Source organism: Panthera onca, chromosome C2 (assembly GCF_046562875.1).
Source record: "Panthera onca isolate mPanOnc1 chromosome C2, mPanOnc1 haplotype 2, whole genome shotgun sequence".
NCBI lineage: Eukaryota > Metazoa > Chordata > Mammalia > Carnivora > Felidae > Panthera > Panthera onca.
Window position 1 is genome coordinate 54,989,392 of NC_138347.1, and position 21,841 is coordinate 55,011,232.

The window sequence follows — 21,841 nt, forward strand, 5'->3', positions numbered from 1 at the left end:
AATAGAGTTTTAATAAATAATAACATTCAGTAACTAAAAATGACACTTCATATAAAAACACTTTTTATCATAATTGATTTTTAAATACACTGTAGTGGAAAAATTATGCTAGCTACAATGCTATACCTTGACCAAGTTTTAGGTCTGATCCTCATCCTTGATTTTGTTTGTATTGCTCATGTTCTCAGCTTTTCTTCTTTTTCTTCCTATTATTTCTTCAGTGAGGTTTATATGAAAGAAGGTGGACTTTCTTCAGGCCTACAATAAAGTGGGGGCAATCAACACTGACTTAAGAAAAACAAGCAAAAATATAGTTACTTTCAATCTACAGAAAGATAAAAAAAATCAACAAATAAATATATTTGGGTTTGAACATTAAATTCAATTTTTCTATAGCATGTGTTTATTAAAAATTAACACGTATTTGAAACATCTAGAATATTGTCCATTCTGGCCTCTGTGAATAAGAAGAGGTTCTGGAATGGGACACACATACACACACACACACACACACACACACACACACACACACACACATTTGTATCTCCCTGAGACCAACCTCTGCAGTAGTTACAATCTTCAGGGAATACTCAGATAACCTCAACTAATGTAGGTTTATTGCAAGACCATGTTTCTCAAACTGAGGTAGCCATACCTCAGAAGATTACATGAGTCATCAGCCAGGAGTTACGGGAAGGAACTGAAAAAATAAAAAAGGGGTATATCTCTAAGTTGTTAATTTAAATCAATAGGCTAAACATTATTTTGGTATAGAAACTAGTGCAGATCTCTTAAGGAGGAGGATGGAAATTTCTCATGAAATTTTGAAGACAAAAATACCATGGGACTGCAAAGAAATGTTGAACTGATGATAAACTGCTTGGGCCATGTCCCAAACTACCAATAGCACACTTTCTTTTCTTTTTCCTTGGTAAAATGGAAAAGTCAGAGAGGTATTAAATAGGATTTACAGAGAAATAAGGACAATAGTCCTTAAGGACAATAGTAAGGACTGCAGAACAGACATTGTTGGAGACTGGAATGTTATTCTGAGAACAGAGTTAGCTAAACACACCCAAGATGGCTCTGGTGAATGATTTATCTGGACACCACTTCAGCAGTTCAATGTTTCTGCCTCTGCTCTTAGGAGAACTCTGGCAAGGGCCAGTATGTCTGCTTCAGTGGTTCCTACTCCCACCCGCCAACCACGGTCCTCACTCCTTGCCATAGTTTTTGGTTTCTGCTTCCCTATGGCTTTTGCCTACTAATAATTTAGGTATATCCAGTGGGCTTTCACAGCCTCTACATCTTTCTTTCTGTATATCTTTTGCCTCTGCTCCATCTTCCAAATGCCCAACCAGTTTGTGTATTATATATAAAACTCTCCAAAATAAGCAATATAATCCCTTCAGTTAATCACCATGATCTCTCTATTTTAACATAGATTTTGTGACAAGCCGCCTCTTAGAGCACCAGCCAACCTCCACGTTGTTTGCCCTCCAGTTCAGTTTCCACTTATGGTGAGGTTGTCTGTTGTTGACTAACACAGCGTAAGGTTTGAAATCCTGTCAGCTTAAGGATTCACCACGGTTGGGTTTCCTCTGTGGGATGGTGGAAGTATGTCATGGGCATTCTTGCCTTTTCCAAAACAGCCCCTCTAAAAGATGTCAGAAACAGATGACTTCAGAAGGATGAACAACCTGATATAACCAGATAAGGGTCTGAAGGCTTTTCATGGCATCCAAAATTCTGGATAAACTTATATAGAAATTTAAAGAATGGAATATTTGAAGGGACTGCCTATGTAAGGCAGGTGTCCTTTTTTATTTTTCTTTCACTTAATTTTTTTTTTTTGTATTTCGATTACAGAAGGTTGAGTTAAACATACTCCTTACTTTCTAGCCCACCATCACCACTGGTCCATGCTAGACCTCCCTTGATTGATTTATTAATTGGAATCCTCTGTTTTAACCAACTGCTGGAATTCATCTCTAAAGGGAACAACCCATACCATATTTAGAGCCCCCTAATTCTTAGATTAAGCCAAAAATAACTTTCCTATAATTTTGCCCCTATATTCTCAGGTCTGTCCTGTGGACCCACACAGAAAAATAAATTCCTTCTTCAACAACTCAATAGTTTCTCAGTCTCATATTGTCAGCTATCATGACATGTGAACATTCACTTTTCTATGTGAAATGTATTCTGTTCCTTAATTCTTCATAGGATGCGGGTTTAAGACTACTACCTGGTCACCTTCTCTTGGACACTTCTAGTCTGACAGTGTCTTTTAAAAAATTCAAATATTTTAAAATAGATGTGCTCTGCAATGCAAAATATGATGGGTGCAACCTTGCCTCTCTATTCCTTAATTTCAGTTTCTATTAATGCACCCTAAAATTTGTATGAGTTTTTTAAAAAATAATATCACATTTTTGACTCTCATTGAACTTTAAATCTTTTTCAAGTGAACTGCTGTCAGTCCAGAGCTTTCCTACCTTGTATTTAAGTAGTTGATTCTTTGAACTTAGAGGCAGAACTTAACATTTAACCCTATTAAGTTTTATACTGTTAATTTCATTCCATCATTCTCCTTTGTCAAGGTCTTTTTCCAGTTTGATTCTTTAATACAGTTTATCAGCTTTTCCTCCAACTATGAGTCACAAATTTGATAGGCAAAATTTATACTGGGGTTCACCTAATTCACTGATTAATATGTGTAAGATTTCAAAACAGAGGGTAGAGAACTTTAGTGTAGTTCTCAAACTTCAGTGTACCAAGAATTATCTGGGACATTATCTGGACATGGAGATTCCCAAGTCTCATTTCCAGAAATTTTGATTCAGTAAGGGTGTGATGGGGCTCTAGGAATGTGCATTTCTAACAAGTACCACATGTGATCCTGATGCATTTGGTCCTAGGTCAACTTTAGAAGCATCTTTAGAAATGTCCTTTGAGCCTACATGGACAGTAATGTGTTTGTTAATTCCAGTGGGGTGGTTGCCTAGCACAGTGCTGGATACATGATTGATAATGAATGAGTGAAGGGATGAAAGAATGATAGATAGAAAGGAAAGCTCAACTAACAACCCAACTAACATTTCTCCATTTTAATGACATACCCAATCTGATGGGCTTTTTCAACTACTTTGTTGTAATTAAGTTATATCTTTGATGTTCCCCACTGGGAAAGGTGTATTATGCATGACCTATTCTTCATGAACATATGTTGTCTCCTAGTGATCATTGCTTTCCTTCCTAAGTGCTCACAGATGATGTTTTTCTCTCCAGAATTTCATTGAGAATTAAAAAGTGTCTTATTTTAAAACCCACATGTCTGCCTCTATTACTTCCTGCTTGACTTATAAGAAATTAGGGCTTAGTATTAGTGTTGAACCTATTTACTGCCCTTCAGGCCATGTAGATTCTCTTTCCTGTTTTAACATGTTTGCAAATAAATAAGAACCCAAGCAACAGACATTTCAACAAGCAGACATTTCTTACTTTCCCCTGAATTTATATTTTTTGAAAATTTTCAAAATGCACAGAAAGACTCAAAGAAGAATACAGTGTTCTTGACCCAGACCAACAATCATTAGCATTTTGCCATATTGGTTTTTTATATCTATAGCTAGATAGATATTTTCCCCTTGAACCAGTTGGTCACCATATTTCTTTAGTCTCTTAGTCTAGAACAATTCCTCTACCCTGTTTCTGACTTTCAGGGTAGGCTTCTGAATTCTCTGAGAATATTTCTGCGTGTTTTGTTCATTTGTTTGTTTAAAAAAATTTTTTTAATGTTTATTTTTGAGAGACTCAGAGAGAGAGAGACAGAGCACAAGCAGGGGAGGGACAGAGAGAGAAGGAGACATGGAATCCAATGCAGGCTCCAGGCTCTGAGCTGTCAGCACAGAGCCTGATGCGGGGCTCGAATTCATGAACTGCAAGATCATGACCTGAGCAGAAGTTGGATGCTTCACCAACTGAGCCACCCAGGTGTCCATTTGTTTGTTTCTAGAAAGAGAAAGAGTGAGCACTCACATGCAAGCCAGGACTCTGGGAGAGGGGTGGGGGGTGAAGGCGGGGGGGGAGAGAATCTTAAGCAGGCTTTGTGCTGGGTGTGTAGCTCAATGCGGATCTCACAACTGTGAGAGCATGGCCTCAGCTGAAATCGAGTCAGACGCTTAACTGGCTGAGCCACCCAAGTGCACCTTCTTCTTGTTTTTGTGTGTTTACTATTTTTTTTTGAAATATTCAAAAAATAAAGAGGATTGGAAAAGGATAACTTTAACATTTGTTCCTAAAGGGAGGTTGGAGCACATCACAGTGTTCACCATAAATTTTAAGGAATCAGATCCTAAGTAAATGTGACAGAAACAGAAGGTGGAGTGGAAGCATCCTAGATCACTGTAAAATCTAAGGAAGTGAATGTTCTACAAAGCCAAGGGGGTTTTCTGCAGATAAGATAAACTATCGGATCAGCCCCTGTAGTATTTCAGGGGGGTTCAGATCCCTGGGGATTTAAGATCCTAGCACCTGGGTCTGTGGGAGGAAACCTGAGAGGCAATTCACAGCTGCCATACCCGGTTCATGACTCCCTCTCAGAGTGGTCACCATCTAATAGATTGCAGGGGTATCGAGGCCAAGCACCCACTGTCCCCAAATCAGGACACATCTGGGGCCATCCCCACTAAGGCTCTGTCAAGACTTCATCACAGCTCATCCTCTCCCTCTCCTCAGCTTCTTTCCTTCAGCTACCCCTGGTGCTGATTTTAGGAGTATTCTCTAGTAAACCACCTGTACACTCATCTCCCAGCACTGCTTCAAGCTTTTATTTGTGAACATATTTAATCCTCACAATGCTATGAGGTGGGTGCTATTGGCATCTCCATTTTATTTTTTTATTTATTTTTGAGAGAGAGAGAATGAGAATGAATGGGGAAGGGGTAGAGAGAGAAGGAGACATAGAATCTGAAGCAGACTCCAGGCTCTGAGTTGTCAGCACAGAGCCTGACTTGGGGCTCGAACTCATGAACTGTGAGATCATGACCTGAGCTAAAGTTGGACGCTTAACTGACTGAACCACCCAGGTGCCCCAGCATCCACATTTTATATGTGAGGAAACTGAGGCACAGAGAGTGGCTAAGTGACTGGCCAATGGTACTTACAGTGGCAAGGCTTGACACAGGCATCTGATATCCCCACAACCCCCTGATTAGCCACTGCAGCTCTCCTCCATGACGCAGAGATTGCTGCTAGCACATTGAGTATTGTAGTTCTATTATATTTTCAAGATATTTTCTGAGCAAAGATGTAGAAGAACTTCCTGTAGATTTAGCATGGGAGAGGATTTGTCCTGATTGTGTAAGAAAGGCAGGCAAAAAAAAGCATTTCAGACCCAATTCTTTGTTCTTCCATAGAGCTTTAGCCCTAACTGGCAAGTTCATTTCACCCTCTAAGCTGATTCCCCAGAGCTCACTTTTCCTCTGGTGACATGATACACCTGCCACTCCCTCTCTTGCAAAGGGAAAGAATATGTACAGCACAAACGAAATGAGAGATAAATAGGTTTCTTTTCCCAAAGACAAGAGATAGTTCTTGTTTCCTGACCTATTTGAACACACATTCAGAGCTCGTATAATGTCGCTTAACCAGCCTATTTAGCGTTAATGCAATCTGCTTTGCTTTCAACAAGCTCTTTAAGATGTGACTTATTTAAGGGGTGCCTGTGTGGCTCAGTCGGTTAAGCGTCCAGCTTCAGCTCAGGTCATGATCTCATGGTTCGTGAGTTTAAGCCCCACATCGGGCTCTGTGCTGCCAGCTCAGAGCCTGGAGCCTGTTTCAGATTCTGTGTCTCCCTCTCTCTCTGCCCCTCCCCTGCTCCTGCTCTTTCTCTGTCTCTCAAAAAATAAATGAATGTTAAAAAAAATTTTTTTTAAATAATAAAAAAAAAGATGTGACTTATTTAAAAAGCTTCATAGGGGCACCTGGGTGGCTCAAGTCAGTGAAGCCTCTGACTTTGGCTTAGGTCATGATCTCACGGTTTGTGGGTTTGAGCCCCGTGTCAGGCTCTGTGCTGACAGCTCAGAGCCTGGAGCCTGCTTCAGATTCTGTGTCTCCCTCTCTCTCTGACCCTCTCCCACTCATGATCTGTCTGTCTCTCAAAAATAAATGTTAAAAAATTTTTTTTAAAAGGCTTCATAAATCTGCAAGGTCAAAATAGCCAGTTCTATAGAGAGACTGAAGGAATTACCAAGACTACTGTTGCAGTTTACAGTTGGGAAAGCTTTTCACTTCAGTGATTCCTTTAGGCCAAATGGTAGAATGACCAACTATGCCTGCTTTATCTGTGGCTGAGAGGGTTCCCAGGATGTGACCCTTTCATTGCTGAAACTGGAAGAGTCCCATGCAAGCTGGACAAGGTGAGCGACCCACAATGCACACTTTGTGACCCAGCACCGCTGGATTCCAGGAAATGCCTGCCCCTCTATTGCAGATACTTCTTATTATCTGGAAAAATACTTATATTGTGTCATTAAATTTGAAAATTTAGGAATCGTGGAAGCTGATAAAGGAGAAACTAAAAACCACACATGAGCTCATATTGCACAGATCGCTATTTCATCCTTCTCTCTCGTGAGTTTTCCTTGATTTGTGTATATGTGTATGTGTGTGTATGCATATATTTTACAAATCTACAATTGTGCCATATAAATAACTTTGTATCCTGATTTTCCTTTAGTGTGAGCATTCTCTCATATCAGTAAATACTTTTTGAAAACACCATTGCTAATGGCTGCCTAATTTCCATTGAGGATGTACTGAACTTTATTTAACCGTTTTCCTATTGTTCAGCATTTAGGCTAATGTTTACTGTTAAAAATAATATGGTTAGGAACATCTTTGTGTTTCTAATTATTTCTTTTGGAAAAGTTTCCAAGATGTTATTAGGTGAAAAGTTATGGGCTTCACTAGAGCTACTGAATCCTATCTCCAAAATGCTTTTGGAAAAGGTTTATATATCAGCAGCATTTATGATGGTTTCATTGAACTGCCAGCACTGAGTATTTTTTTTATTAAATTTTTTTAATGTTTATTTAGTTTTGAGAGAGACAGAGACAGAGCATGAGCGGGAGAGGGGCAGAGAGAGAGAGAGGGAGACGCAGAATTTGAAACAGGCTCCAGGCTCTGAGCTGTCAGCACAGAGTCCAATGCAGGGCTCCAACAAACCGTGAGATCATGACCTGAGTTGAAGTTGGATGTTTAAGCCACCCAGGTATCCCACTGAATATATTTTTAATCTTTATCAATGTTATAGGTTAAAAAAAAAAGTTACTGTAAATAATTTGTATTTCTTTGTTTACTAATGAAGTTCAAACCTCTTTTAAGTCTTTCTCTTTTGAACTTTCCTATAAATTGTGTGTTCATATATTTTCCAGATTAAAAAAAAATTTTTTTTCAATGTTTATTTATTTTTGAAGGAGAGAGAGACAGAGTGTGGGGGAGGTAGTGGGCAGAGAGAGAGGTAGACACCGAATCTGAAGCAGGCTCCAGGCTCTGAGCTGTCAGCCCAGAGCCCGACGCAGGGCTCAAAACCCACAAACCTCGAGATCATGACCTGAGCCGAAGTCAGATGCTCAACTGACTGAGCCACCCAGACGTCCCTCCAGATTTTTTTAAAAGTGTATTTATTTGTTTTTGAGAGAGACAGAGACAGTGTGAGTTGGGGAGGGGCACAGAGAGAGGGAGAGAGAAATAATTCCAAACAGGCTGTGTGCAGTGAACACAGAGCCTGATGTAAGCCTCAAACTCTCAAACTGTGAGATCATGACCTGACCCAAAACCAAGAGTCAGGCACTCAACTGACTGAGCCACCCGGGAGCCCCATATTTTCCAGATTTTATATTGATTTTATATTTTATATATGAAAAGAATGTGTGTAACATGTATGTAATTTTGAAGAAAAATGGTAAAAAAAAAAAAAATCCTATGAATCTACCACCCAACGTAAGAATTAAAACATGCTAACTACTCTCTGTTCCTCCCTGTATGGCTCATTTTGTGTCAACCTGATTGTACTGTGGGGTGCCCTGGATTAAACATTATTCCTGAGTGTGTCTGTGAAGGTGTTTCTGGATGAGATTAGCATTTGAATTGGTGAACTCATTAAAGTAGATTGCCCTCCTCAATGTGGGTGGGCATCATCCAATCTGTTGAGGGCCTGAATAGAACAAAAAAGAAGAGAAAGGAAAAATTGGCCCATTTTGCTTCCTGCCTGCCTACTGAGCTGGGACATTGGTCTCCTGCCCTTGGCTGGGATTTGCACCATTGGCTCCCCTGGTTCTCAGACCTTTGGAATGGAATTACAGCACTGGCTTTCCTGGGCCTCCAGCTTGCAGATGGCACATCATGGGACTTCCCAGCCTTCCTAATCACACGAGCTTATTCCTTATCATCAATCTCTTCCTATACATATCTTATTGCTTCTGTTCTCTGCAGAATACTGACTAATATACTGCACAGTCTCTGATCTCTGCCTTTCCCAAGATGGAGCTCCCATCCTGCTTTTGCCTTTATCATTCCCTTGTTTTTTAAAAACCAATTTTATCCTGTATATGTTTGCACCTCTGAGCATATGTTTAGTTTTCATATTTTTTGAGCTTCACAAAAATAGATTAATCTTTTATCTCATCTTCTCAGTTGCTTTTTATTTCTAATGTTTATTTGTTTTTGAAAGAGAGAGAAAGACAGCGTGAGCAGGGGAGGGGCAGAGAGAAGGAGACAGAATCTGAAGCAGGATCCAGACTCTGAGCCCCTGATGGCGGGCTCAAACTCACAAACCGCAAGATCATGACCTGAGCCAAAGTCATTTGGCCAAAGTCAGCCAAAGACATTTAACCAACTGAGCCACCCAGAGACTTGCTTTTTTTATTAAGTACTATATATAAGATTTATCCATATTTTATGTGAAGATATAATCCATTAATGTCATCCCTGGATATATATATATATGTATATATATATATATATATATATATATATATATATATATACACACACACATATATATGCATATATACATATATATGCATATATATGTGTGTGTATACACACATGTATTATATGTATACATATATGTATTATACATATATATATCCCTAGATATATATATATATATATATATATATACACACACACACATATATATACGTATATACATATATATGCATATATGTGTGTATACACACATGTATTATATGTATACATATATGTATTATACATGTATATACATGGGAAAGGAGTCGCTAGGTTGAAGTCTATGTGCCCATTCAAATATACAAGCTATTGCTAAATTGTTTTCCTGAGTGGTTGTACTAATTACATTCCCAACTGCAGAATATAAGATTCCCATTGCTTGACTTTCTTGCCAATACTTTGATATTTTCAAGTTTTGAAATCTGGTAGCCATTTTTCATTCAGGAGATTTGCACTAAGTCGTTAGGCTTATTTGGCCAAGTTCTTAAAGTCTGAAAAGTAGTCCTCAAAAACAAGTCAAACCTTTTTATTTGGGCTTCTAGTTTCTCCTTGAGGTCAGTCAACTTGGCATGGTAGCTTTCCAGTAAAACACTTAACAAGCTGTTCTTAACGTGTCGTGCTGGGCCTAATGTTCAGCCCTTCGAAGAAGAGGCCACATCAGCTAGGACAGGTGAATAGTAGACTGAGTTAGGAATTAGGAAGCTTGGGCTCTAACCCGGTTCTGCCCCTGCAGCTCTGCATGGCAGGCATATGTCACATCACCTCTCGGCATCCCATCTGCTCACGAGGCATGATAGAGCTGACCTTCCTCCCTGGCCTGCAGTGAGGATGAAATCCTGTTGTGGAGCACTTTGAAATCTTTGGATGAAAAGCACGACAGAAGTGCCAAGTGTGATTGTTACCCGTGCCAGCAACACTATAAGACAGCATAAAAATAGGAAGCAAAGAAAATTTTATTTTACAAAAGCTTCAATGAGAAAATTGGCTGGTCAGAGTGTCATTCCCTGTTTTTGGTTCACATAGATGTTGGCTTCTATAAAATTAAAAAAAGAGTACACAGTTTTGTCTTTGCCAGGCAGAGACCCTTTGATCATCACTAGCCCTGTGACATTAGGTGAGTCACTGATGCAGAGGGAAGATCAATACCTTAGGAGACCCTGTGAAATCAGTTCTTTGTAGCTGCTCCCCCAAATAATGCCTCTCAATACAAGGCATGGAAGCCATAAAGTATAAGGGGATGTTGGAGGTTGAGGCTTAGGGAGAGGCTAAGCCTCAACATTGTTACGACATAGGATTGAAGAAGCTTCCAGCCCAAGTGGTGGCCTGGCCTCCAGTCAGTTGCTGGCAGATCCTCTGTCCTGCATCTAATATGAAAACATGAGAGATGCAGCTTTAAAATCTTACAGGGGGCCTTTGAAACACCCTTTGGTATATCAGGAACTTCAAAATAAGGTGAGTTGTACTGATTAATGTGAAAGTACATTCTAAAAATGATTTAGCGGGGCGCCTGGGTGGCTCGGTCGGTTAAGCATCCGACTTCGGCTCAGGTCATGATCTCGCGGTCTGTGAGTTCGAGCCCCGCGTCGGGCTCTGTGCTGACAGCTCAGAGCCTGGAGCCTGTTTCGGATTCTGTGTCTCCCTCTCTCTCTGCCCCTCCCCTGTTCACGCTCTGTCTCTCTCTGTCTCAAAAATAAATAAACGTTAAAAAAAATTAAAAAAAATAAAAATAAAAATGATTTAGCCATAGTTTTGGTAGCTTATACCCATCTAGGTATAAAGCTATAAATGAGTTGTAATAAGTTGTAATCAACTTTACGTATGAATTAAATGGGCTGTTGAGACAGTTCCAAGCCACAGAAAAGACATTTCAAACCCCAATGTTGCCACCTGACATGACCCCCAACGAATTTAGAATAGGAACTTTTGACTCTTGCCACATCTTTACCACCCAAGTTTTTTATACTGGAGTTTTACGAAGTCAGTCCCCCACACCGTGGTTTCTTTGCTATACCCCACTGAGAAGTTGAGAAAGTAAAAGGTAAGGAGGTGTAGCCTGGGTGTGAAGGGGGACGTGGGTGACTCGAGTCCACCCACAGCAATTGTTCCCTGAAGTTATGAATCACATTGTACTTGACTCCTAATTTCGACCCAGGAAGGCAAAACTACTGAGCACTATTGAAATGTTTTGTTCACAAGTTTCTCAGAGCAAGGGTCCACATCGTGTTTTGTGGAACAATTTGCATTCTAATTGGCATGATTAAATTATTTCCATAGAATTGGCATGTTGTGACTCCAGTAGGAATACTTTCCATTAGGAAATACTCCTTAGGGAAAAAAAATGTCCACTGTAGTACCCAGTCACATGGCAATCTCTATTTATTCTATTCAGTAACCCTGCAAGAAGGGTCATTCGCACTGGATTTTCAATTGCTTAACTGAAGAAATTAGTTGAAAAGTGGAAATCCAACCTGCTGCTAGTTTCTTTACCTGCCCACACCTAATAATTGGTTTGGCTGATTTTTTTTTTCTTTAGATTTACGCATCTGTGAATTGCAATGTGGCTAAATTCTCTGGTTTTTTTCTTTAATTTTTTTTTATGTGGTGGTTAGAACTGTCATAGTCAGTCTAAGATTCTGTTCCTATCTTCATAGTTCTCATTTACATAATACAAATTTCTAACATTGGCAGGATAGTGGATTATTATGCAGCCTTGAAATATCACATAGATTAAGACAATGGAACATCATAGAGAAATGGTAGCATGTTGAGTGAAAAAGAATATGAAATTGTGTCTATACCATGATTTCAAGTACATATATTATGTGTATATGAGCACAGACTGGAAAAGGAATATGGAAAAAGGAAATATGGAAAAAGGAAACAGGTAGTTGGTTAAAATGGTGGGATTATGGAAGCCTTCCCCTTTTTTTAGTTTTCCATTAATGGTATTTCAGTACTACTTGTGTAAGTGGCATAGTTGCAAATGCATTTAGGTGCAGGAAAGATATAGCATGAAGGTAATAAATTGTAAGCTGCAGTTCCCCTCACTTGCAGGGCCCCTGTGAGTGCCTGAATTACTGAGTTATAGAGGGTTCCAGGTGGGAAGAGAGGATTGTGTTACAATCAGAAACATTTCTATGTCAGCACTTCTGGTAAATCACTTGAGATCTCAGAAGAAAGGGACCTAATTCTTCAGCATTCCTGTAATCTGTCATGATCTGTTTTCTCATTCTAAGTAAATATTCACTTCCGTTCCTCCTTTTGTATTTGTATGTCTGCATCCTTTAAAAAAAAAAAAAAGTTGTATAAGCTTCATGCCTCACAAAACCTGAAGGTGCCTTTGATTAAGCAGGTCATCAGATCCCCACCTGAGTTCTGAGCAGTGTGAAATCTACCACAGGGTCTAATCCCAGACATTCCCTAAGAACTGCTATGAACGTGTTGGACAAACTACTGTTGTGCTCTGTGCTTTGCACATCACCACACTCCTCATTTCACTTCTGTCTCCTAAGCTATTCTCAGTTCTTTATCCTGAGAAAAGCAGCTTGAAATACCAGGTCAGGGGGCACCTGGGTGGCTCAGTTGGTTAAGTGTCAGACTTCAGCCCAGGTCATGATCTCACACTTCATGAGGTTGAGCCCCATGTCAGGCTCTGTGCTGACAGCTCAGAGCCTGGAGCCTGCTTCAGATTCGGTGTCTCCCTCTTTCTCTGCCTCTCCCCCACTTGTACTGTGTCTCTTTCTCTCTCTCAAAAATAGACATTAAAAAATTTTGAAAAAAAAAAAAAAAAAGGAATTCCAGTTCAGAATTTCAGGGTAAGAAGGGACTTACCTGATGGTGATGCCCAGCCATTCCTTGGACACTTGATTCTCTTCTTCAAGGCATTTGGGCCAAAATGTGAAATTAACTTGGGCCAAATGTCTTTGGAGAAGAGCTACCAAATTGTAATGCATTTTACATGACAACCTCATTATTTTTATTTATTTATTTTTAAATGTTTTTATTTATTTTTGAAGGAGAGAGAGAGAGAGACAGAGCATGAGTGGGGGAGGAGCAGAGAGAGAGGGAGACAGAATCCGAAGCAGGCTCCAGGCTCTGAGCCATCAGCACAGAGCCTGACGTGGGGCTCGAACTCATGAACCATGAGATCATGACCTGAGCCGAAGTCGGATGCTTAACCGACTGAGCCACCCAGTGCCCTGACAACCTCATTATTATGCCCATTTTGGAGCTAAGGAAATGAAAGTTCAGAGCCCGGCAGGTAGCAGCACTGGAATCCAAGCCCTGGCCTTTGACTTTATTTTTTATTTTATTTATTTTATTTTATTATATTTTATTAATTTAATTTAATTTAATTTTCATTTTAATTTTATTTTGAGAGAGAGTGAGAGAGAGAGCACACATGCATGTGAGCAGGGGAGGGGCAAAGAGAGAGGGAGGGACAGAATTCCAAGCAGACTCCATGCTGCAGGGCTCAACCTAACAAACCGTGAGATTGCGACCTGAGCCAAAGTCAAGAGTTAGATGCTCAACCGACTGAGCCACCTAGGTGCCCCCTGCACCCAATCTTTGACTTTAAAGCTCACTTTTCCCCTCACTATATGATACAATTATGTCATATCTCCCTCTAACCCAAGCAAAATGTGGAATTAATTTGTCTCTAGAGAAGAACTCCCAAAGCTATTCAAACAAACAAAACAAAACAAAAAAAAAACAAACACTCTCAGCTAAGGAGGAAATCCCCAGGACCTACTGGTCCATTCATTTGACATTGTAAGCAGAATTCCTGGTGAGAAACTAGCAAAAACTTTAGCCAAGAATGAACACTGGAGGTGTGAGGTGACCCTAAGAAAGGGACTAGAGCAGTGAACTGAAAGCCCCTTCCATTAAACAGCTATTTCCAAAAACCTCTGGAAAGCACCCTTCTTTGTCACAGCAGTGATGGGAAAAGGGAGGCTGGGACCCTGTTGCACACCTTTCCACCTGGGTGTCACCAAACCCTGTTGTCCTAATCATATTTCCCTGTCACCTCTCAGCACTGATTTACTTTCTCCTCCCATTCTACATGCTGCAGAACTAATTGCCTGCCTAATTGCCAAAACTAATTGCTGTGACATTCATTGTTCATCTGCTCTCTTCTCTGGCTTAAGCTCAGGCAGGTGGCTCATATGAAGGCGAGGATGAAATTATTCCTGGGTTGCTTCGGGGACAGTGATGTCCCAGCAGTTGTTTTTCTCATGGAGGTAGACCAAGGAACCAGCTTTCTCACTGCAAAGAGGATGGTAATTCTTGGCAGAGGTTCACCTTCTTCTGGCTTGAGATGGGGTTGCTTTGACTGGTTTTAAGTCTGTTAAGTTGAACTTCTCAGGAAGTCCCTCTTCCCCATTTAGATATTAGAATTAGATTTGCTGATTAAAAAATTGAGACCCAGAGAGATGAGCCTGCTTCCTGTTGGCCACAGAGCTCATTAGTGGAAGAGCTGGGTCTGATGCTCTGTTTTCCCAGTTCATAGCCTAGGATGATTTCTGCTGCATCACACTGCCAATGTTGGAGATGTGGTAAGTATTCTTCTACATTTCCTTATAAATTTTTATTAACACACTATCAAGTAGTAATCCTTATCGGTAGCTATAATAATAATCATTAGTATTTATTGAGTTGTTATGAATACCAAGCCCTTCCCATGCATTATCTCCTTTAATCCTCAAAAACAGCAGCATGGACAGGTGCTATCAGTATCCTTGTTTTGTATATGGGGAAACTGAGGCAGAGGGAAGTTAATAACTTGCATAGGTTTGATGCCAGAGCCCATCCTCTGGCCACCACAAGGTCACATGCATGATCCTGCTGACAACGTCTGGATTCTGATACATGAAAGAACTTTTTTTTTTTAATGTTTATTTATTTTTGAGACAATGCGAGAGACAGAGTGCAAGCAGTGGAGGGACAGACAGGGAGACACAGAATCTGAAGCAGGCTCCAGGCTCCGAGCTGTCAGACCAGAGCCCGATGTGGGGCTCAAACTCACGAACTTGAGATCATGACCTGATCTGAAGTCGGATACTTAAGGGACTAAGCCACCCAGGTGCCCCCATGAAAGAACTTTTGAAGACAGATTGGAGGTTGGAGTTGGAGAAACTTGAAACTAGTCAACCAGGCTATGTAAATTATTATGTAAATTCATGTTGCTGAGCCAGGAGTCATGACATTCTCTTTTCTCCATACTGCTGAGATAAACACAGATGGATTACATTTCTACTTTGGGATGAACCTGGGAAGTTCAGGAAGAATTCCTGGGACTTACTGGACAGTAGCAAAGACGGTGTGTTGGGAGGGAGGCCCAAGGTTTGGTTCTGGGTCTGCTGCTATGCCACTAGCTGGCTGTATGGTTCTGGGATGACCTGATTGCCTTGGATTCTTCTTCTGTGGAATGAAGGGAGTAGACTCTGTGGTCCTGAGGATCGCTGCCATTCTGTGCCTCTTGATAGCACTCCCAAGGTGAAGCACACAATGGCTGAGGCTTGCCATGACCTTCAGGACAGCTCTGCAGTGGCTGTATATAAAAGTCTTATTGTTTGGTTCTTGATCTTTACCCCCTCAGAGATAGGAATAAAAGCAATGGCACTATTGTGTGAATAAGGGTTTTCTCATTCAGAAGAAAACTGACACATACAATAGCAAACCATTTGGAAGCTGAAAAAATAAATGTGCAATTCATTGAATAGGATATGAAAAGTGATTTAGGAGATGGGAGAAGGACTAAGGGTTAAAAGATGATTAAAAAACAGTTTTGGAATTTTATTTGCTAAAAAGGGGAGTATAGTGTGATTAATACATACAAACTATTTTAAGGATGAAGGCCTAGGCACAATTAGAAGAAAACCAGGAAAGAAAAAGAAAATTATAATTTCATCTGAGTGGAAAAGCCATCTTCATGAAAAAACAGACATCTGTCAATTGCCTTTTCAATTCTTCTGGGTAATTTTATGAGGCTCTTGTGACCTTTCAACTTCTAAAAGCATGTTTGAGGGAAAGGTGGTAAGGCATGAATTTAAAAAATTAAGTTTCTCACTTTAATTTTCATTCCAGTATAGCTAACATACAGTGTTACTAGTTTCAGGTTAAAAAACCTTAATTTCTATTGTGTGGATTTTATAGTAGAAACCTCCTTAGCAGGTAGCAAGGGAGAGAGACCTCTGGAGGAGAAGGCAGGATTTGAGCCCCAGTCAGCTCCTTCCTGATGTGGGACTGTGGGCAAGTCCCATCTGCTCTCAGGGCTTCATAGTCCTATCTACATGACGTGGTAGGCTTGAATGCCTCCAAGGCCCTATTCTATATGTTTGCGTTTCTCATTGTAAAGCATGGTTTAAAAAAAAACAACACCCAAAGCCAAAGAACCCAACATTTTATAGTCACTGGTCTATGGGATACTAGACATTAGAATAAAAAAACCAGAAAATCTATTTTTAAAATTGTGAGTGTTGGATATAGTGAAAATGTTCATATTCTGGACCAAGAAGTTCTGTTGATAGAATGATTCTAGAGTAGTCTGACTTATTCTCATGCCAAAAAGGAAGTGGATGCAGGCTCTTCTTCCTCTTCTGCTTCCTTCTTTGTTCATGGGAGTGTGAAAATTGGGGGGGGGGGGAAACCACAGGAGTAAACCATTTGAGAAGGTACTGGCATAATTCATTACGGCAGTAACTATTTTTCCTCCCAGTACCCCCTTGCTGAGCTACTCTGGGTTGGGGTACGGTGTGTTCAGCAGGCCACTGTGACCCAAGTTAGAGCTGTAGCTGCAGGCTGGGAGTCCCTGAGTCCCTGCCTGGTGGTGGGAGGCAGAGACACCTATCAGAGGGAAATACCTGCCAGAAAAGGTTCACTGAAGAGGGAGAAAATAAAGATCAAGGGCTCTGGGCTGTCCCACCTCCAGCCTCTACCATTATTCTAGGGCAGACTGCACCTGTTGGATCACAGTGCTGGGAAGGAAACCACAAAAGCCACAATTGTGAGCACTGGCCTGTAGAGATAATGGCACCATTGCAATAGTTCTGAGACAGGGGCTGGAGGGGCAGGGACAGAGGGGGCAGAGAGTGTGGCTGGGGAGATCGAAGGGGCTGGACACAGTAGTCTAGTGCCTTATCTCATTCCAGATACATGACCTGAAGATCTGTATGTGTGCAGGGTAGTGGTCAGGGATGTGACTGGAGTGGGAGCATGGGGAAAGAGAGGAAAAATAACATTTAAATCAGGACATGATGATAAAGATCTAATTACCACAAAATGTTCTGAGGCTTTGTCCACGGCCATATTTTCCAAACCTCAGGTCCTGTCTTAGCAGTTGGTTGTGAAATCAATTTAGTCATGCAGGGTTTCTTAATCTGGGGTCCATGGACGTGGCTCCCTCTACCCCCAGAGGCTCAAGGATGGGACTGTATTTCAAAGTAATTAATTACGTTTGTAATCCTATGAGTTTTGTTTTATTCATTTAAAAACATTAGTCCAAGAGGGTGTCCTTTACCACATTTAGTACAAATGGCACCAAAAAATAAAAAAATCCTAGGGTCAAGACCAGCATTTTTAAAAAGCTATTATGATAGACTAAAAAATAGAACAATTTGAGCTCCACATGTAGTAAGGGTAAGTAGTGTTTTGTGAAAATTTTGTTTCAAATATTTAAATACGTGTGTGTACAAATATACATATGTATATATGTGCCATATATATATATATATATATATATATATATATATATATATATATTTCTAACAGTACAGCATGGTCAAAAAATTTGACAGCCACTGATCTATATAGGCTTCTAGACACTAAGTTAAAAATTAAAAAATCCATTTTATTTGTTTGTTTATTTTTAATGTTTAATTTGAGAGAGAGAGACAGAGAGCATGAGAGGGGGAAGGGGAGAGAGAGAGAATCCCAAGCACTAGATCTGTCAGCACACAGCCTGATGTGGGGCTCGATCTCATGAACAGTGAGATCATGACCTGAGCTGAAATCAAGACCTGACACTTAACTGACTGAGCCACCCAGGTGCCCCATAAAAAAATCCATTTTAAAAATAGTGGGTGTAGAATGTGATGACATATTCATACTTTGGACCAGAAGGTTCTGCTTTTATGCAGACATTTGACATTATACACTCAGCATAGCTACATTTCAGCCAGCCTCTCAGTGGATAGCAACCAGCTGGCCCTGACCACAGCCTGCAATGGATGGCCACATCCCTCTTTGCCTTGTTGAGCCCTGAGTTAATTTGAAGTGAACAGACCTCTCAGAGACACATGTTGATTCCTGTGGCTACAAGGCTCCAGGAAATGTTAGAAGCAGAGGTCTTGTTTACTGAGAGGTGTGTCTTCCTGTTTTTCTACCAGGAGATTTGCTCTCTAACCAAAGGACAAGGCCATCTGGAGAAACAGCTTCTCTCACTGAGGGTGACAGCAAAGGGGAAATGGGAAAGTGAAGAAAAGAGAAATAGGGGCCGAGAGGTGAGATGTAGCAAAAATTCAGGTGAAGGGGGTTAGGGTCATAAAAAAGAGAAAGACAAAGAGAAAAATAGTAAATGTAGAAAGCAAGTAGCTGGGCCAGCTGAGCCCTGGGTGTAGTAAGAAGCTATCCCTGGCCCATTAGTCTCCTGCAGGATTCACAGCATCAAGAGTGGTGAAACTAAGAGAAAGAAAGGCCGTTCAGCAGGAAACATTAACAAAGACAAGTCCTGGGACAAGACCAAACTGCAATTAGACTTGAACTGACACAGACATGGCCTTCTCTGTTTGTGAACTGTTGCTAACTTATTAGTATTTTAAAAATGAAATTTGTATGTACTTGGTTCATTTAGAAAATGTAAGCTTCACCAGAGCAGGGACTTTGCCCACCTCATCTCCTAGGTCAGCACCAGTGTCATGGTAAGGGCACAATAAAGATTTGTAAAAAAAAAAAAAAATGTTAATTGATCAGCTGGTAAGTGATATTTAAGATTACTTGGAATAATAATAACAATAGTGATAACTAAAATGTATGTACTGCTTAATGGTTTAGAAATCAATTTCATGTTATCATCTCATTTAGTCCTCACACAGTCCCATCAAGTATCACCATTAGCATCCTTATTTTAAAGATGAGGACATGGGGTACCTGGGTGGCTCAGTTGGTTAAGCGTCCAACTCTTGATTTTGGCTCAGGTCATGATTTCATAGTTCATGACAGTGCAGAGCCTGCTTGGGATTCTCTCTCTCCCTCTCTCTCTGCTCCTTCCCTGCACATGTGATCTCTTTCTCCCCCAAAATAAACAAACAAACTTAAAAAAATAAAAATGAGAACACTAATTTGATGTCACTTATTGATAAGTGTCTGGGATTTTAATCTGCACTCCCTAGTGCCAAAGCCAATAGAGCACATTGTGTCTTGTGGAATGTTGTACATTTAATATAAATGCCTGTAAATCTAAGTAGCCATATCCAGAGTAGGTGTGTGTATCAGCTTGGGTCCTTCAGGAAACACTGATGGAATTGGGTGTGTGTGAAGAGGACGGAGTACCACTTGTGAAAGATAAAGGGGGAAGGAGCAGAGTAGGGCAGGGATGCTGGAATGGCACTTGTGAAAGGAAAGGCAGAAAGAAGCAGAATCAAGTTAGGAATGTCTCAGACAGATGATATAATGACACAAATCTTATGAAGACTTAGCCAATACTACATGAGTTCCAGAACAGAGATTGCCTGTAGTGGAGCCCTGCATTGGCTATAAATGGCCAGGATGTAACCTCCCTATCTCCACCATGCTCAATGTCTGGGTCTGCCTAGACATGCACATGGCCTTGGCTTGAAAGTTGAGGTGAGTTGTGCAGGAACTGTATTGGATGTTGTCAGCTAATTGCACTTCTTACAGCTGAATTGCAAGCTCTTTCTTAAGAGAGAGGAAATGGTACACCCCCATGGCCAGCACAGTGTATATTAAATTTTTCTTAATTGGAATTTCTTTACAATTCCAACTTAAGTACCCTAGGTGGATATTGTTTTATTTAGGATACCTTCACTTTCTAGTTAGTAAACTATAGCCCACATAAGGACTATGAATGTCCCAGCTTGAAATGCTAAATTCCTATCAACAGGATTAAGAGAAGAGAAAGGATGGTAGTAGGTTGAGCAATTAAAATTTGATACCCTGGATCAGATCAACTATTAGAAAATACAGGTGCTGCCAGCCCATTTTTCACATTCATGGAAGACTTAGCCGATTGATCACAACACTCTTCCTCATGAGTTGTGTTGTCTGCCTCAAAATTATTCTCAGCATAGTGATCCAGACAGCCACTACCAATCTATCAATGTTGGTGCCTGAGATGAAACCAATTTATCATCCCAGCACTAGGTAATAGGGGCAAATATAGGTCTTTGAGCAGGTGTGTGTGCACAAATGTGTGTGTGAGTGCTAGCAAGAGCATGGAGGTAAGGGAGACATAATGAAAATGAACACTTGGACTTGTTTATCCTTTAAGGGAGTTATGCTCCAAATTTTTTATTTATAAGTCAGAACACTCCCCTCACCCAAAAGCAATGTTACAAATAAGAATTATACACAAAAGTCAACACCTAAATTCCTACTTGCTTGTGCATAAGCATTAGTGAAAATGCTTTTGAATCCTAACACAAAACAACACCCATTGGCCTTAATAAATAGGGGTTATTTTTTTCTTGCATAGTAAGAAATTTGTAGGTAGGCAACTGCCAGCATAGGTTCAGGGTTTTAACAATGCATCCCCATAATCCTGTTGCTATTTTCCTCATGGTTCCAGAATGGCTGTTGTAATTACAAGCATGTCATCAATGCCAGGGGAATGTGGAAATGGGGTACCCCCATTCAGCAGGAAAGTAAAGCTATTTAAGTAGCCTCCCCCAGAAGACTTCCATTTTCATCTCATGGGCAGACAAGATCATGTGCCTATCTCCAGCTTTAAGAAAAATGAAGAAAGCACATACTTCATTTTCCAACCTCTATGGTGGGAGGCAGCAGGGAAAAAGGGATTAGGAGCGGTTCTTGAACAGGTAGCCAGTAGTCAATGGCATTTATACTTAAAGGTTAGCAGTAATCATATTTTAGAGGTTAAAGTGATGCTCAGATGTTTTTGAGCAAAGGTGAAAATACTCTGTGTTCATTCTTCTGCTTTTTCCCACTTTCCAATAAAAAAAAAAACTTCATAAAAATAATAATGTGTCTCTTTACAAGTACTTTTGTTGAGTAAGGGTCGATTCTACATATAACAGCTTTAGCAAAATAAATTCTTATTTTGAGCTTCTGTGGACCTATGTCTTAAAATCTAGTCATTGGATAATTTTGACCCAAGATACTGTTAACACATTAGCACTCACGATAGGATTAACCCAACAACTCACCACAAACTAAAATGAGAATTCTAAAATTAAATGGACAATGAATTATACTTAAAGGTGCAAATGTCAGAAGTTGAAATCTCTAGGCTTCTCATGATTAACAACACTCAAAATGTACAGCATATTTACTACAAATTCCAGAAGTTCCAAACTATCTCTATGTCTTTAAGTAGGTCACATGCCAAAGTGACAATCCTTTGGTGCTATTCAGGCTTCTTATTAGAATAGAGAATTAAGTCCTTGGTAAACTCTAATAATGTGTTAATTTTAGATCATGATACCATATTTTAGTAACATACTTTGTGGGTTGCTAGAAAGTTTGTCTCATCATATGTAAAAAAAGATAATCTAGGGTGTTGAACACCATTTGCTTCTAGGAGCTAAAGGAGGGAAATTTGGGGAAT

The 21,841-nt window shown here is 40.2% G+C and overlaps 1 long non-coding RNA gene across 1 annotated transcript in view; it reads left to right on the plus strand.

The window, feature by feature from the left end:
* Positions 1 to 21,841, plus strand: part of LOC132683758 (uncharacterized) — a 70,715-nt gene that overhangs the window by 16,698 nt on the left and 32,176 nt on the right. The window lies entirely within an intron of this gene.